Source organism: Schistocerca cancellata, chromosome 6, assembly GCF_023864275.1.
Source record: "Schistocerca cancellata isolate TAMUIC-IGC-003103 chromosome 6, iqSchCanc2.1, whole genome shotgun sequence".
NCBI classification, from domain to species: Eukaryota; Metazoa; Arthropoda; class Insecta; order Orthoptera; family Acrididae; genus Schistocerca; species Schistocerca cancellata.
This window is the reverse complement of record NC_064631.1, coordinates 653,470,809-653,486,637: the sequence shown is the minus strand read 5'-3', so window position 1 is coordinate 653,486,637 and position 15,829 is coordinate 653,470,809.

The following is a 15,829-nucleotide window of genomic DNA, read 5'->3' as shown; positions in this document are numbered from 1 at the left end:
AACATCAGATACACAATCTATTTACTTACATCTACTAAGCACATTCCTTATACCTCTTACCACAAACATCTTCCAACATCGTTTCTACAGGTTCTGAAATTGGTTTTGAAATCACATGTGTAGGATTCACATTACCTTATTTTTTCCCAGTATACCTTATTACATCACTTTCGTTCCACATTCATTAGTGTTAGTCTTCAGTAATCATATACCTCCAAAAATAAATTTTTTACAGTTCTTTTATTTTCTCAATCATTTATTCTCTATGTATTTTATGTACCTTATTTACTACTATAGGAAAAAAGGAAAATAGTAAAAGCCCGCATCTCGTGGTCGTGCGGTAGCGTTATCGCTTCCCACGCCCGGGTTCCCGGGTTCGATTCCCGGCGGGGTCAGGGATTTTCTCTGCCTCGTGATGGCTGGGTGTTGTGTGATGTCCTTAGGTTAGTTAGGTTTAAGTAGTTCTAAGTTCTAGGGGACTGATGACTATAGATGTTAAGTCCCATAGTGCTCAGAGCCATTTGAACCATTTGAAAATAGGAAAAAAGTTCCGAATGATGAAGAGTTACGTTGACAGTCGGAAACTAAAACGAAATAATATTGCCAACAACTCGGGATGCCTGGTGTTCATCATACACCTGACGACACTAAGAACGAGCGTCCCCTGCAGCCAGTTAGTTACTACTGTCTCCATTGTCCCTCTGTATTTCTGTCAAATTCAATACTCTCTGTATTTTTTCGTCAATTCTAATTCGGATGTTTCATACCTCAGATGGATCTACTTCCTTTCTTTCGCCATACTCATTATACCCCACAACATCCTCATTCTTTCTGCAGTAACATATAGGCATGTCACTTTGCTCGTCGGATTCATATTGCTTTTTACCAATAAAAGGAATAGCTACTGTTTTTCCCTGTACCACAATGACCGCTTCATTACTTAAAAAATCCACGTTTCCTTTGTATTTTTGTATGAAATCAACTCCCATCAGCATTTCCACACTTAAGCCATTTATCATTAAAAAATTTTGATGCTATTGTACATCACCGATCCTGACAGGTAGCATAACTTCATGTTTAACTACTTTCTTTCTTTTCCCTGTGGCTACAATAATATTTATGCCACTCACTGGCATTATAATCACATCCTTATCAGCAGGGAGAGCATTTACAAATCCCTGTGACACTGCATACAAATCGGAACCACTATCCGGTAAACAAGGAACCTTCTCACTAAAAATAGTAACTTCTACTATAGGCTGTCTTGCAGTTTTTTCTCTGACTTCAGAATCAGGTTCGTCTAACAAATCTTGCACTACATCACGTCTATTGAATCCTACACCTACTGTGGAAATTACGCACATATTCACAGAGTCTTCTTCCTCTCTAATTGTGTCAGCTTTCATCAGTCTGACACTACTGACAAATCAAAACACATCTCCAAACACTCTCCTTCTTTAATAATAATATCAGGTACTGCAACGCTTCCTATCATGTTGTCAGAATTATCAAAATAGCCCACTACTTCCTCCACCTGCGTTCCTTTTCCACCACTATCAGAAACAACTCCTCCTAATCTTTGCAAGACTTCCTCTGCCCTTCTGTATTCTTCCTCAGGTATTTCTAATACCGTTTCCCCTATTATAGTGCTAACTCCACAGTTCATTGTAAGTTCCTCAACTGCATTCCAGTGCTCCCTCACACTAACATCCTGTTCTGAATAGTTATTTTCTAATACCTGTTCCTCATTAACGGGGTTCCTGGAATCAATGTTATGTCCGTTTCTTTCGCAAAAATCTACTATACTTCTCTGAAAAACACAATTTTTAACAGTGTCCCACCCCTCTGCCACATCTGTTTCTATGATACCACCCACAAGATATTCCTCTGGTGGCTGCCTTAAAAAAGGTTTTTCTAGCGGATTTAGCCTATGCTGCCGCAGCCTGCAAACACTAGCATCATTACAGACTGCAATCAGGTTTCCCCCTCTCCTACATGGTCATTGCCACAGATATTCCTTTCTGCTGTCAGTCTGCGCCACTCTGCCCTGTCAGCGGACTAGCCCTGTCTATATTCAAGATTTCGTTCTCTGTCATTATATCTACTTCCTACAGGACCACTCGACCTCGCTACCAGCCTCTGCCATTACTGGATCTTTGCGCTCCTATACTATTTACATGTGCCTCGGTTTGGTTTCCAGTTGTATTAACGGGAGGCCTATAATCCCTCCTGGCATTCTCCTCCTCAAAAAAATTTTCTACCCTCTCAAGGTGATGAACAAATTTATCAATATCATCCCTCGGTGCCGATATCATTTTATTACGCCAGTACAAAGGCAACTTATTCTCTATCCACATAATGATCTGTTCTACCTCCACTTTGTAGCTCAAATATGGCAAAGTTGTGACCCATTTTTGCACAAACCTCCTAATAGTATCTTTGCTCGGATCATATTTTTCACGTGACCAAAATTTGTTTAAAACTTCCATCTACTTCTGTTTGCCTCAATATTCTTAAAAAATGCCTTTTTAAAATCCTCTACATTCTCATACTTATCCACTGCCCAATTTCCCCACACTGTAGCTTCTCCCATCAAATTTTACGCAGTGAAACCAATTCTTTGTTTAGCATTCCGTGATTTGGGCCAAACGTCCACAAAATCACCCAAAAATTCTTTAGGATGTACATTTTTACTTGGATCGAATCGCAAAAACTGCCAATGTGTCACATATGAAATTTCTGAGGATTCTACCACACCGTTAGATATTACGTAGCCACTAATGTTAGTAACACTTTGTTCTACTCCTTTTAGTCTGCCACCATGGTTACACTGTTGTTCATCTACAGATTTACTAAACTGATTTATGTGTTTCCAGGGTAGTAAATTTAGCAGCCACTTCTACACCACATTTCTCACACACATCATTTTCTTCCTTCATTTTATTTTCATTATAAAGTTACTACCCTACATTGTTTTTCCACATTATTTACTAGTTCCTGCATTTCATTTAACTCTGCATTTACTTGTTCCCTGAACTGTATGCTGTCGTCAGCAACTTGCTTAAGCTAAGAGGTCAATTTATTTTTTCTGTTGCAATAGCATTATTACATACTTGCTTTACTTTACTAATTTCACTTTTTATACTGTCCCTAAACAAAATCTTATCTTTTTTCTACGAATCTCTTAATTTAGAAATTTTGTTTTCCATTCTGGATTCTACTGCAGTTAGTAAACCCTTGATTAACTTTAGAATGCAACCCATTCATTTTAGAGTTCATTTTGGAAACTAGTCCATTAACTTTAGTATGCAACCCATTCATTTTAGTGTTCATTTAGAATCCAATCCGTTAGTTTTAGTATGCAAACCATTCATTTTAGTGTCCATATCCTCAAAATGTTTCAAAACATTTTCTAACATTTCTGAAACACTACCTTTCCTCTCACAAAGAGTTGATAATGATTCCTGCTTTATTTCTGTAACAGTAACTGGTATAAACGTAACATTAACCTAAGGTTCTGCTTCACTTTTTGCCTCTCGAATATGAATATGCGTGGAATTTTCAACCTTCATTTCCTTTTTAGCCTTTGAACACGAAACAATGTAAACTTGACATCGGCCTCCACCGTGTTCTGTTCACTGTCTGTCCCATAATTAGCATACATTGAGTCTGGAAAGCCACTATCATTTCCTTGTGACCCATCAAAACTAAATTCACCAGCCAGTGCATCATCTGCATATACTACTTTCCTCAAATTTACCCCCACCTTCTCATCTATTATAGCATGGTTATTATTTTACGCCATATTCACAAGTTCCTCATCACATCCATCCACCCACATAGACACAAACCAAACGAAGTAGAATACAATTTAATTTTCTCGAGCGTCATCAGCATGGCGAGATGTTACAGCGGGGCCGTTTGCCAAGCTCTGTTCCCACAGATGTAGTTACTGGCTCCACACCTCCGTCCACTGCTGCCAACTGCTGCAGACTCCCGGCTGCTGTTGCTTGTTGTGGCGCAATTTTCATACTGTTGCCGACGTCGTCAGCTGCCATCCCTAACGATTGTTCTAGCCAATAAACCTTCTACTTCGCGATTGCTCTCCTTCCTGAATCGTCTTTCCCTCGATCAAAATGGCTCTTCTGTCTTTCTATTAAAGATCGTTTATGAACGTGTGGGTCTTTCTTTTATCGGGTTAACTACAATGCTGCTTTTAAAGTTCGCTCTCACTTAAACTTCACATTTCCCGGACGCTAAATGCACCAATTGCGGTGGTGCAGGGTCGGTCGTCTGCTTTCTTTCTTTCACTTATCGAAAGTCCACCTATCTCGATATACTTGTTTCCGACATGCCTCCACTCTGTAGTAGCAGTTACGTGCTAGGCAGTGTAAAGCAGCGTTGATGAAACCACTACCTAAGCCGGTCGGTGTGGCCGAGCGTTTCTAGGGGCTTCAGTCTGGAACCGCACGACCGCTACGGTCGCAGGTTCGAATCCTGCTTCGGGCATGGGTGTGTGCTGTCCTTAGGTTAGTTAAGTTTAAGTAGTTCTAAGTTTTAGGGGACTGATGACCTCAGATGTTAAGTCCCATAGTACTCAGAGCCATTTGAACCACTACCTAATACTTACCACACAGAGGCCGCGTAACTCGAGTTCAAAGTCAGTTCCTGAAAGTTCATTTTTTAAAAATCCGGGCATTCGGAGGATGCAAGCTACTTGCAGAAAGCATTTAAAATTAGATTGAATCTGCTTTTTATTCATACTGAAAGACATGAAATGGCTATCAAGTCCATATTTAATGTGGTAATGTTCTATCATTAAAATTTCACTTTTTGTACAACATATTTTCACTCGAAAAGCAACCAGAAGTTTTGCAAGTCCGACCTGACTAATTTTCACGCTCTACCAGGTACCGACCCACAACTATTCGTGAGTTAAACATTCGGTCGTTTCAGTGGACTTCTTCGAAAGTATTCCGCACAGAGCACAAAACATGCCACGCGGAATTGTTACTACGACCAGAAAGTTCATATGCTTATAACTTTCAAATTATTTGATTTAGAAACACCGAACTTCCATTAATATATTCGTACATCCAGTCGCTTCAGTCACGAGGTATTCGAACCGCTATTAACTCACTATTTCTTTATTTTCAGAGTTTTTCACAGAGCTATTTAACATGGTGTTATCATAAGCCGGTTACAAAACGACTCTTTCGAACTATCCTACCCACTGCCCACCCCGCTATATTCGAGTGGGAACAGCTTATTTATTTATTTATTGTTCCGTGGGACCAAATTAAGGAGAAGTCTCCATTGTCATGGAACGAGTCAATACATGACATTATAACACGATAGTAGAAACAGATAAAATGAAATATAAGAAACATATTCAGGCGACAATTCGTAAGTTTAAATAAAGGAAATCAACAATGTAACACTGGAATTTGCTTAATTTTTCAGCTCTTCCAGGAGCTCCTCGACAGAATAGAAGGTGTGAGCCATGAGGAAACTCTCCAGATTAGAGTTAGAAGTGTTTGGGCTACTACTAAGATTTTTGAGTTCTTGTGCTAGCTTATTGAAAATGGATACAGCAGAATACTACACTCCCTTCAGCACAAGAGTCAAGGAAGTGCATTCCACATGCAGATGTGATGTCTGCCTAATATTAACTGAGTGAAAGCTGATAACTCTTGGTAATAAGCTAATATTGCTAACAACAAACGACAGTAAAGAAAATATAAACTGTGAGGGCAATGTCAGAGTTCCCAGACTATTGAATAGGGGTCGACAAGAGATTCTCGAACTTACACCACACATAGCTCGAACAGCCCGTTTTTGAACCAAAAATACCCTTTTAGAATCAGAACAATTACCCCAAAAAATAATACCATATGACATAAGCGTATGCAAATATGGGAAGTAGACTACATTTCGTGTTGAACTGTCACTTATTTCAGATACTGTTCTAATAGTAAATGAAGCAGCACTTAGTTTCTGAACAAGATCCTGAACATGGGCTTTCCACAGCAGCTTACTATCTATCCGAACGCCTAGGAACTTTAAATGTTCTGTCTCGCTTATAATAAGCCCATTCTGTCTTATCAAAATATCGGTTCTTGTTCAACTGTGAGTTAGAAACTGTAAAAACTGAGTCTTACTGTGATTTAGCATCAAATTATTTTCCACAAGCCACGAACTTATTTCATGAACTACATTATTTGATACTGTTACAATATTGCACTCAAGATCCTTCACTACCAAGCTGGTGTCATCAGTAAACAGAAATATTTTTGAATCACCTGTAATACTAGAAGACATATCTTTTATATAAATAAGAAACAGCAGTGGCCCCAGCACTGACCCTTGGGGAACACCCCACTTAACAGTGCCCCATTGGGACTGAACGTCACTACCACTCTCAATATTGCGGAGAATTACCTTCTGCTTTCTGTTCTTAAAGTAAGAGGCGAACGAACTGTAAGCTACTCCCCTTACTCCATAATGGTCCAACTTCTGCAGTAATATTATGTGGTCAACACAGTCAAAAGCCTTCGTTGAATCAAAGAAAACACCTAGCTTTCGCAACCTTATATTTAATCCGTCCAAAACCTCACAGAGAAAAGAGAATATAGCAATTTCAGTTGTTAAACCATTTCTAAAGCCAAACTGTACATTTGACAGCAAATTATGTGAATTTAAATGCTCCAGTAACCTTGTATATGCAACCCTCTCGATAACTTTAGCAAACACCGATAGCATAGAAACAGGTCTATAATTGTCAACATTATCCCTGTCTCCCTTTTTATAAAGTGGCTTCACTACTGAGTACTTTAATCGGTCAGGAAACCGACCACTCCTAAAGGAAAAGTCACAATATGGCTAAGTACTGGGCTAACATACATAGAACAATACTTCAGTATTCTGCTAGATACCCAGTCATATCCATGAGAGTTCTTGGTCTTTAGTGATTTAATTATTAACTCAATCTCCCTCTTGTCAGTATCATGGAGGAGCATTTCAGGTAACAGTATCGGAACACTTTTTTCTAAGATCGCTATATGATTCCCTGTTGGGACTAGGTTTCTATTTAGTTCACCTGCTATATTCAGAAAGTGATTATTAAATACTGTACATATATGCGACTTATCAGTAACACGGACATACTCACTAGCACTGATTCTATATCCTCGACCTGTCTCTGCAGACCAGCCACTTCCTTTACGACTGACCATATGGTTTTAATTTTATCCTGAGACTCAGCTATTCTATCTGCATACCACATACTTTTTGCCTTCCTAATAACTTTTTTAAACACCTTACAATACTGTTTTTAATGGGCTGCTGCATTTAGATTTTGACTGTTTCTAACGTTTTGTAATAATTGCCACTTTGTTCTACAGGATATTCTTATCCCTCTAGTCAGCCACCCAGGCTGCCTGTTTGTCCTAGTACCCAGTTATGAACGTTCTAACGGAAAGCAAATTTCAAAGAGCACGAGAAAAGTGTTGAGGAAAGCATTATATTTATCGTCTACTGTATCAGCACTATAAATATCTTGCCACTCTTGTTCCTTATATTATAATTCTGATTGGCTGTTGATCTAAACTACCAATCACTTTGTTCCTTCCAGATCACTCTCACTGCAAAATTTTCTGATCCAATCAATAATCTGATAGTAATTAACTTCATTAAAACTTCAATTTTTAGTTCATTGTTTAATGAAAATAATCGAAGTTCGAATTATTCTCCAAACTGATAAATAAACGTATTCGGTTTCTAACTTTCATTCTGGCTGCTATTATATAAAAGCAAGCTCACACCAACATACGACATCTGAATCATGGTTGCACCATAACTTTTCCCACGGTTTATTTGTACAAGGTCATTTGTCATGACATATTAAATTTTAACGTATATCTCACACACACTCTCTCCATCATACTCACGCACTCAGGCAACAAATATAATCAAATAATAATTTTGACCGATTTGCGTGTTACGTAATGCACAGTGACTACAGGTTTGAAACGAAAACTCTAATTAATCGATTATTTACACTGATAAATTTGTAGTGGCTTCAAATGATAATGAAAGTTAATCTGTATTCATTCCTGACATTTTTTTTAAAAACGAGGTTTTAGTACATTTAGGTAATTTTCTTTATCTCCGGCACTATAACAAATAAAAATCTGTAATTTTGACAGCATCATTCCATTAACAATCAAAGTGTGTGTACCAAATTTGAACAAAATCGAGTAATAACTAATACGAATTATTTTGATTCGTAGAGGATATGAATCTTCGTATTGAATGACTGTTACGCAATGCAGTTCTCACGGCAGGCAGCGTCAGCTGCGCTGTGAGTAAGGCTACAAAAAAAAAAAACATTGCCATTCTGCAGCCACCGTAGAAAACACCTGCGTGCCTTACTGTAACGAATATCATCTCGTGATAACTTCCTAAGTTGCACGGTGCCTACATGGATGATATAAATGTAACAAGTACTAGTAAGGCCGAAGTGTAAAATCCTTCTATGGTAGGATTGACTGCGTTTCTGTTTGGCGAATACGTCATGTTCAACGATTGTTCTTTGCAAATTAGACCACGGGAATGTGGTTACGTAAGGTCTGCAAACTACCTGTTATAACTACGAGCATTCTGCATCCCCCAGTTCCTTTAAATGTAAAAATACATCCATGTCGGAGGATGTTGAATACGGCGAACAGCGTAGATTTTCAACCTTATGACTTCAAATGCCGCCGTTTTAGCACTGTCAAAGATACTTACTTTTCTAAAAGATTGGTGTCTTTTTGTCTTTTCGTGTTTGCAACATATACTTTAAGAAGACTTCAACAGGAATTGGCGATTTTTTAAGAGAATCAATAAAAAACAAACCATTTGGGATATCATGAAGCTCTATATAAAGCTTCTGCTTGCGACTTTATGAATTTTAGTAATGCTGTTGTAGCTTCCTCACTCTTAATTATTCATCACTCACAATAGCGCCTTTCAGTTGTCAAATCCCTCAGCATCTTGTTGCTGGTGCTTGTAATTCATAATTAAAAGTCACAGTTCGTCTCCAGAACAAGTTCTCTTAAACAGATTGGCGCCCAGTGTATGACTGTCGCTTCCACGGTCTTCCTGTTGCTGTGACTTTGCTTTCTTTGCATACAAACTTATCCCTGCACATGTTCAGACAGCAAAAGTATTAGTGTGAAACGTTTATTTGATATTGTGTTGTCTAGTAATGTCTGTCTTTCTTGAAATTTCATCATAATTTGAAAATGGAGCTATTCTCTCTCAGAAGACCTTTCTTCCCTGTTTCTTAATCGTCTTTTCGCGTTTCCTCATTTCCCTTATTCAAATTTCGCTTTCTCCGACTCAGCCATTCCGGCATTCCTTTTTCTTTGCATTTTTACTTATTTTTCAGGTTCCGTGGGGCCATGTGAGCTGAAGTTCCTTGTTTATGGATCGCGTCAGTACGTCGTTTAGAGATGGTCGGTTAGAAAATTTATATACAACAGAATTAAGACATTACTAAACACCAAGAAAAATATGAATGACTGTACGAATACATAATACATTGCGGAGAAAAGATCTGGCCGGCCGTTGTGGCCGAGCGGTTCTAGGTGCTTCAGTCTGGAACCGCGCTGCTGCTACGGTCGCAGGTTCGAATCCTGCTTCGGGCATGTATGTGTGTGCTGTCCTTAGGTTAGTTAGGTTTAATTTGTTCTAAGTCTAGAGGACTGATGACCTCAGAGGTTAAGTCCCGTAGTGCTTAGAGCCAGAAAAGATCTCATCTACTGCGAGGAAATCCTTTTCAGAATATAAGAAGTGTGCCACAAGGAGACTTTCCAATTTGGATGTGGGCCCTTGGGTCGCATCAGTGGAAGTTTTCAGTTCTGCACCACGCGGGGTAGCCACGCGGTCTTGGGCACCTTGGCATGGTTAACGCGGCTAACCACACCCCGCCCCCTCCGCCCCCTCCCGTCGATGGTTCGAGTTCTCCCTCGGCCGTGGGTGTGTGTGTTCTCCTTAGCGTAAGTTAGTTTAAGTTAGATTAAGTAGTGTGTAAGGCTAGGAACCGATGACCTCAACATGTTGGTCCCGTAGGAACTTACCACAAATTTCCTATTTTCAGTTCTGCGGGAAGACACAGTAAGGATTATCTTTATAGCATAGATAGCAGTATTCAGTCTCTATAGTTAAGTCCTGCTGCTGCCTCACACACAGAACAATGAATTATGTTTACTGTGGATTCTTTTGTTCCCGAAGCTAAGCTGCAGATACTGCAAATTATGTGTACTGAGATGTACTACTACACACCTATGCATTTCTATCTCAAAACCTTTCAGTACATTGGTAGCAAAGACATTATCCGCTAATTGAAATTTCGTCACCTTATGGGAGTTTTACTCTTTAATAATGTAATAATTGATTTAATTTCATCTTTGCTTGTCTGTTGTAGATTTATGTGATGTAGCTGTCTCGGAACCTTGTTTCATGATAACTGTATATTTATCTCTAACAACAAAATTTTGATTTAACTTGCTTACTATTTACAAGTGGTTAGTAAATATTTTTTCACAACTCTGGTGGATAACTAATAGTTTCATTCTCACGCGAAACAGGTACAATATGTTGAGCGGCCACACTCTCCCCCCATACCTTTTCAACAATTGTTTCTATAGCTTTAATTTTGTTCTGAGAAATTTCTGTACTTTTGGTATTATACATGTCTTACCTTGTGCAATGGCCTTCTTGAGCAATTCCAAGTTTTTTTTTTTTTTTTTAATCAGGCTGTGTTACTGGGCTCTGATTGTCCATCATATTATGGTCTATTCCCATTTTTCTCCACATGATATCCTGATGCCATAAGTTATTCAAAAAGGTTAGTTTTCGGCACTGCCAATCTACAGGAATTTCTTTAATGGGTTAGGTCTATCAAAAAACGAATCAATATTTAAATCAGATATTATATGGTTTATAATTCAAGTTGTCGCTATTATAGATTTCTTAAGTTTGCCCTTTGAGATTAGTTTCAAATATTTGCATCATAAAAGGATTCATATCTGTCAACTTTTTGTCCTCTAATTTCGGATATTACCCTGCACCGACTACTTTCATCACTACTATTAATTCATCATGATCTGACAAGAGATTACTAACTTTTTAACACTGTGTCCATCAACTAGAGAAAAATCAATAAAGATATTGTCTATCATAATGCCACTGTTTCTCTGAACTCTTGCTGGAAAGTACCCTGTTTGTACCAGCAAGTAAATCCCTTAATGGTCTTTTCACCGGAGAATCAGTCACAAAAATTATTTTGATATCCCTTCTCAAAATCAAGTTCATGTCTTTCTTAAGAATGGAGCCGAGCACGGCGTAAGTTCTGGCGAGGAAAAGACTGTTGTTTGAACTTGGGGTCTGTAGAGGCCAGTAATGAAAAGTATTTTCCTCGAAAATTCACTCTTACACAGTCTACAAAGATTTGGTCTTTATGATGTTTTGATACGTTACCTGTTTTGAATGAAACAATACATTTGGTGTAAAGAGCCACTCCTCCATACTGGAACGAAATCATTGCACAGAAAGTATATCAGTCGTAACTTGCAATGGAAGTATCACTATTTCTTCACTATGTAAATGACATGTTGAGAGATAAATAATGTCAGTGTCAAGCTCTGTTAGCAATTCAACTACCTCATCTTTAAGTCCCCTAATATTTTGAAGAAATAAGCTTACTGTGCCTTCTGATTTGCATTCCCCATTTGGAGAACTAAATTATAGCTTCCAAGGTACCAGCTTCAAGCAGAAACACATCCCATCCAACTTCATCCTACAAAAAGTGTATTTCTTCTACGCGAAGTCACCATAATTTTGGTTTGAGTGAGTCAGATCCACTACTCTGTCACTTATAAGCTTCACAACCCAAGTTAGGTGTAGGCTGTGTTCAGCGTAACCTGACAAATGGATACTCTCAAGTGGTATCATCGGAATGAGAGTCCTGCCAGCAATCATGAGCGCTCTTTCAAGTATCATGTTAACTCGCCTCACAGCAGTGTTAAGATGAGGTTGATCGTAACACCAGGACAGTTGCATAAAGTTACAGTCAATGATATGAGTTCCAGTAGCAATCCCATCCGAGTCACTGTGTATATCATCAACCTCGCCTTTTGCCCCTTGAATATTTTCCTTTTCCTTTTATTTTTGGTTTCGTTGGCTGACACTGTTTCTACTTTAATCGTTATTTATAAATATTTTCTAATAACGTTTGGCTTTTTCTGGGTAATTTCACTGCTCATAGGCCCATTATCTGCCAAAAGTGCGCGTAGCCTTGAAATTTATTATAGTATTATCAATATTGTATGAACATTAAATACTTATCTACTATCTTTCCACTTAAGGTTCAGATCGAAGAACCGTATCTGGTCATTGTATTCGTTTTCTTTCGTAGCTTCCATTTTATTGTAGGAAACGTTCAACTACTTCACTATTTCGTCTACGTCGCCTTCTTCTTCATTTACGATCTAAAGCATATCGTCTATGTAGCGTTTGTGATGCGTGACTCTTTAGGTCACGGCTTCGTCAATGTTTAAAGCATTTACTTTCTGTCATAGAAGTGTCGACTGTAGTATCTGAGGTTCTGGGTTGCATAGATGAGCCATTCATTTCAAAATAAAATTTGATCATTAAAACAACCATAACTTTTAATGACCTAATGAACTTTAATGACCTGACAATTATACATCAGAACTGTATTTACAGGAATACTGGAATATACATGTATGATGTCTAGTAAGGCAATGAGGTATGCATCAACTACTCATATTTTGAAAATTTGTCACTGTTATGGAGTGTTAAGTTATTTTGAAAAATCTATATGTCTATAAGGTACTCATACAGTAGTCTTACTATTTTACAAGCTGGGCTATTTCCTTAATACGTATCGGTCTTAGTACATATTTGATGATGGGAATTCTGGCACCAACTCGTGGAGATAAAGCTTACATATTGTAACCCTTGAGCCCTCAAATTTAGTTTGATTGTATTTCAAATGTACGCATGCTGCAGAAGTTTCGCTGGAAAGCCTTAACACGTCCTCCATACAGTGTGGGTCTCTCCCCAAGCGAATTACATTATTTTGGAGCCTTGAAGAAAGCCATTCGTAGTCATCGATTTGCTTCGCTCGAAGAGATGCACGTCTGTGTACAATCATGGTTCCGTATGAAATTGCAAACGTTTTTTCATGCAGCCACTGATCGTCTTGTCACATAGTGGGATAAATGTACTAACAGCTATGGAGGCCATAGTTTTGAAATAACAGCAGTTTACTTACTTTTTCCATCTGTGGCGTTTTCATTTGAGTGCCAGTCATAGAATCTCTACAAAAATAGTTTGGTAGTTCTGTATATAGTGCATCACAATGCATCACAATGCGCTGTAGCTCCCACTATACGCCATTCTGGCGTGTTAAAATAAGAATCAAAGTCTTTTTATAATAACTTAACAGCCGCGGTATTGCAGATGTGGAATAATAAAAAGGCTATCAGGACCTTAAACGGATTTTATTATTAAGTTTACCACTAAGATCACTGCATTCTTTTCCAAGAATAATCTCTATGGTAAGAGTGAAAAATGTTGTAAGGTTTTATAAAATGATTTGATATAGAGTCCGAAAAACATCGTACTCAGTGATGAGAACTACAGTACGAAGCCTTAGCTCTGTCAGTGTGAGCTTTGTTCTCGGCCAGACGGCTGCCGCCACCTGTTAGGCGCCAGTGCGGCTGCCCGCAGCGCACCACCCACGCCGTTCGCGCCACCCACGCCTCCAGACTTTACGAGTCAGCGCCAATCCTCCGGCTGCAGGTCTGCTCATGCTTCGCGGTTGTGTGGAGAGCCCAGGGCCGGAGGAACGAAGAAATGCAGGCCACTGCACACGTCCCTTACGGTCACGTATGTGCAACCACTCAGCAGGTTGCTCGGTGTCCTCCACTCCGACCTGGCTCCCTACTCGTAGGAAACGCCTCAAGGAAAGAAAGAAGGGAGAAAGGGAGGAAGGAAGCGATCATAAATGACGGAGCACAAGCTTGGTTCATGAAAGGACGGGGTAGGAAATCGGCCAGGCCCTTTTCGAAAATACCATCCCGGAATTTGCCTGCAGAGAAATCATGAAACACCTAAATCTGAATGTTAAAACTCTGTAAAAGGGTCTTGTTTCTATTTTGGTTGGCAACCGGTTGCGGTCTATAATTAAGTCCATCTTCAGCAGTAAGCACTACAGTACAATAGTACTACATATTCAGAGTTATTGCTATACAAATCGAATATAACATGGCTAAAAACGTCTAAAACAAATCTGCAATAACAACAAAATATGATGTTCTACCCATGTTGGTGGTGGGTGCCGGTAGACGGAATAAAATCCGTAACAACACGGATATCAACTGACGAATAAAGCAGCATTACTCGAGAATATATACCGTAAGACCCTCCCATCGCATACGGGATTAAATCGTTGACAACCAATCATGTACTCATTAAGTGAGGTATTTTATACGAAATGGTATAGTTAAAATTTGTAAGACCTCGTATATACAAAAATTATAGACGTAAAGGTTCACAACCAATCCTATCATAATCTATTTAAAATAAAGAAAGTGCCGTGGACTATACTGCGTCATCGATTATAAAATATTCTGAACCACCAAGTCTACTCGGTAACTCGACATTTTCCATACATCAAGGTAAACAATAACAATAATAATGTAATGTGGCACACCAGCTTGATGCAGGTTTTTCGAGTGGACGCCACTTCGGCGTCTTGCATGTCCATCTGCCAGCGACACCCGGATTTCTCCCGACGGTCACTCATCCAAGTACTAACCGAACGCAATGTTGCTAGACTTTGTTGATCGGGCGGGAACTTGTGTTATGAACGTGGTAGGCCGTTGGCAAAGTAAAAAATTACACTTATTGTTGATAAAAGCAACATATGAAAGACTTATATTCTAAATGTAATGACTTTTTGATTTGTTTACCTGAATGTAGTAGAAAATAATATTATACACAGAATTATTTGACACGATAATACAACGACCGAACCTTGATAATGATCAATCATCGGAAACTTGTTGAACAGTACAACTACATTCAAACTAATTGTAATTATGACGCTGTATTCAATTTGCATTCGTTCTATATGTCACTAAACAACCCCTTAGGATACAATTGAATAGATATTCCAAGTTATTCCACTCCTTTTCATAGTCATTCAAAGAGCAACATAACGAATTAAGTTTTGTCTTGTAATCAGGTAGAATTCTGGAAAATATGTATCCACTTGAACTCATTATTTTATTAATTCGTTCTTTTTTAAAAAGGGAGGCTCTTTCTTAGAGTTCTTCTCCCTATCTATTTTTTGTTCAGTCTCTATAAACATAAGATTACCATTTCTGTACATCTAAGTTATTTGTGAATAATAATGTTGATGTTGTGTTGAAATAGTTATTATCTTATTGAACATGTATCTCAACCGCCACTGACTGTTTGTCCAGGTTTATTTTACACTGCAGCAACATAATTCCGCTGGGAAGCGAATGCTTGGTGACGCGAAATTTACGCGCCCTCACCCTGTTATCACACTAGCATTCGAATCCCCTCTATTAGAATCTGCAGTCTGAATTATTTTGTATACGAAGTTCGATTATCCCTGCTATACACTGCGACATTTGTTGTCGCATTGCACTCCATATTAACACTGTCTGCCATCATCCAGCGTATCGATCTCCTACAACGATATCTTCACCTGGTTTCATCGTAA